General features: G+C 41.5%; 1 pseudogene; it reads right to left on the reverse strand.

The window, feature by feature from the left end:
* Positions 1–625: 625 nt before the first annotated feature.
* LOC104457205 lies at positions 626–3,165 on the reverse strand (annotated as a pseudogene).
* Between the last annotated feature and the right edge of the window lie 596 nt (positions 3,166–3,761).

A 3,761-nucleotide genomic window follows, 5' to 3' on the forward strand; every position in this document is an offset into this window, starting at 1 on the left:
CTAATTGGACTTTGGTGAGTGTCTGTAGCATGTCAGGAGCCCAGAGAGGCTCGAGGAAGACGATGATCATGACGATGAAGTTGGACTTTTTGCTGAGGTGGATATTTATTGATTATGGCCTGAAGTTATCAACTATTTTGAAGTCTGAACCCACAGATGAATCGCAAGGTAGCCTGGGCCCCAAATTAGACTCTCGTCAGGACTTTGGACATTGCAAAAGAGATTCGGAAAAGACTTATTTTCCTAATTGAAGAATGGCTCTTAATTTGTTGCATATAAATATACTTTTGTCAAGTTTGGTCTGGTGTGCATAATGAGTGCGTTTAACATGTATGAAGCTAGCGAGATACAGAAAGTATCGAGAGCAGTCATCCAAGAGAGTTCATAACATGAGGAAACTTTTTTCCTGTGATTGATTCATGCGATTTTGGATTTATTTTAGGATCGGAAAACACTTATTAGTGACTGCTGCATCAATTATAATAAAATCATTCCGTCGATCTCTCTCATTGGAGTAGACACACCGCCAGACCACTTAAATCTGTTATTTTCAGATTTTATTTCTACAATTTATTTCTTATTCAAATCGTTTCGTTTATTCATATTTTCGCGGTAGTCACAAAGATTTGGCATCCTGAACCAATTTTATCAAAGGTGATGACACGGTACAAGACACATTTACAGCGACATCATAGAGAGGCACAGCTTAGTATTTTATACCCAACACGGAGAACACATCCTCCGAAAGCATGAGAGATCATGTGCACCGATATGTACAATAAGCGACTCATTCGCGAGAGACTCCAACCACCTGTTTCCCAACATTGCTACCGGAAAACAACCCAATCAGATGGTCTGCTCCCTTGTAAAAGAGACGCATCTACACTCAAAAGACAAACAGAAAATAACCCCTTTTGGAAACACAAGGAAAAGAGAGATTATGCCGATGAAAAAGTACAGAAAGCTGAATCATTTGTGAGAAACCACGACCACCTGTTTCCCGACATTGCAACCAGAGAACACCCCGGCAAGAGCTGCCGGACCGTTCTCGAGCCATTCCGCTATGTCTTCCACGGACACAATCTTCCCCTCTTTGATCTGAGGCAATACCTTCTCAAGGAACTTCGGGTAGAGATGATAGTAATTGGACACCAGGAAACCTTCCATCCGAACCCCGTTTCAGGACAAGGTTCATCAAGTTGTGTACGCCTTCATGCTGCTTGAGGTTGTACTGTGAGATCATTCCGCATCCTGTGATTTGGCCATGCAGTTTCATGTATAGCAGCACGGCATCAAGCATCTTTCCGCCGACATTGTCGAAGTAGATATCGATCCCCCCAGGGAAGCATCTAAACATTTAAGACAGAAAAATGTCAACTCAAGCCAGCTTCAGAACAGGTACATTTTTAATATTTTGTACATCAGTAACTGATTTGCTCAATCATCGTTATTATATTTCTGGCTCACCTTTTCAATGCTGCATCCAGATCCAGCTCCTCCTTGTAGTTGAAAGCATCATCGAATCCAAACTTGTTCTTCAGCAAATCAACCTTTTTCACAAACATAACAGCAAGAGAGAAGTCTAAATAAGATAAAATCCAGAAGAGACTATTGAGACTGTATTTTTAGCATTTATGTTTAGTGAAATGATGAGGGTACACATTCAACACTGCCATCAGTGTCTTGAGCATTCTCAAAGTTGAGATATACAGCAGTAACAGCATTCATCATATCTCAGGTGCTTCTTTTAGATCTTATTCTATTTTAGACGAGAGGAACATGTGTTCTATTTCAAACGCTTGTCTAGTCACTCATTATGAAACAAGAGTGAAATTTGCAGATGCCAAACATGCTTGGTGAACCATTAACATTGACATGATTTTGTGCTTCTTTCAACACTAGACAAATGTGGGATGATTACCTTCTCTTTGCTACCGGCGCTGCCAACAACATAACAACCCAGCAACTTTGTAAACTGGCCAACAAGCTGACCAACGGCTCCTACCGCCGCCGATATGAAAACAGTCTCTCCTTTCTTAGGAGAGCATACCTCGAAAAACCCAGCATAGGCTGTCATGCCTGGCATACCTGGAAAGTTCAGATTTGTACAAATTAGATGAGTTTCAATATTTCCTGAAGCACAGGAGTAGGAGTGTAATGCTGTGGCAGAATCTCAAATGATCTGATTAATTGAACGAAGGTGAAGCCCCTGAGAAATGGATTGACTTCTCAGAGGAGGCTTCTATTTCATTGAGAACTAATCGATTTACACACTTCATTCAACACGAAAGACAGTTTCGCAGGGCTCTATTGTTAAGGCAATTCAACGAGGGCATATGGCTCTATAACAAGGAAGATCCCTACAAGTAAAAATTCAAGGGAAGCACACCTTTTCCTTGCGTAGCTGGAGGCTGTTCGTACTTGAGAATGAAATAGACAGAACAAAGTATCTTAACAATCTGATTCCCATCATTCTTAAACACTGAAAGACATAACACACCAGAAGATTAAATAGCATACCCAAAAGGCCGGTGTAGGAAGACAGGGGAACATCAGAGTGTTCAATTTTAACGCAAGTATCTGGCGCAGTAATTAGACTATACTCCTCCCATCCAGTGATGCCCCAGACCAAGTCGCCTGTCTTGAAGTTTGGATGCCCAGATTCCAAAACTCTAGCTACTCCATATCCGTGAATAGGCTGCATCAATATGTTAAACACCTCAGCATATAAGTGCATATCCGTTTAGCTATTACGAATAGACTTTGAGCTGACAAGAAGGAATGAGTGTGCTTCCTTTGAATTTTACTTGTCGAGTTTACTCAGTCGCAACTTTGGGTTTGATGTAGACATGCGAGTTCATAACTTACTGTTGGCATCAATATCGAATCAATGTGACGAGAGAGGTGGCGTACTTACGGAGCCGAGCGGAGTGAAGTGCTTGATGAGGTTGAGATTGTAGGAATCGCAAGCCAGGTACAAGTTCTTCACCGCAATGGTCCCTGAATCTTTGTCGGCCTTCAGTCTCTCCGAACTCGTCTTCACTTCCAAGTGGGTCTCTGTCAGGGAATATTGGACCTCCTCTCTGTATATTACCTGTTTGTTGCTCATCACTTCCGCTGAAGCATTGGGACTCTCCTTCTCCATTCTCTCTCTCTCTCTCTCTCTCTGAGAAACATGGCCAAATAGCGCTCGTGCATTTATTGGGAGAGGGATGATGAGATATGCAAATGCTGCTTACGTGTGCTCGTATGTCATCGGCACGAACGCTTACGCATGCCGTTGTGTCATCGGTGGAAATAGTATTTTACTCCTAGGGAACAAAAGCAGTTGATCAAAGTGGTCAATTGAATTCTACTCATTAGAAAATTCTTCTGATTTGTGGTAAAACTTAAAGGAATATTTTACGTGGTAAACGAAGAATTTAAAGAGAAATCTGAAAGGGTTGTGCTGGCATCGCCCGTAGCCACAAAATTTTCCTTTCTCCGGCACAAGTTGTGGAAATTTCCAAGCAAGTTGACGAGCCGTTTTCCAAGTTAATGGGACGCTTGGCAAGCATTTTCCAGTCTAAAAATAATGTAATTTTTAAGGAGCAAAGCTGCACATCGCCAGTTTTCCTTTTCCTCACATTCTTCATCTCCTTGACTTGATTCGAGCGCAGTAGTGTGCATTTGCAGTGGGGTGGTGAAATCGTAATCATTGGTTGAAAAAAGCAAATGATGAATGGATGAGCTTAAATTTATTTTTATTTAAATTGATCGTA

Source organism: Eucalyptus grandis, chromosome 1 (genome assembly GCF_016545825.1).
Source record: "Eucalyptus grandis isolate ANBG69807.140 chromosome 1, ASM1654582v1, whole genome shotgun sequence".
Taxonomy (NCBI): domain Eukaryota; kingdom Viridiplantae; phylum Streptophyta; class Magnoliopsida; order Myrtales; family Myrtaceae; genus Eucalyptus; species Eucalyptus grandis.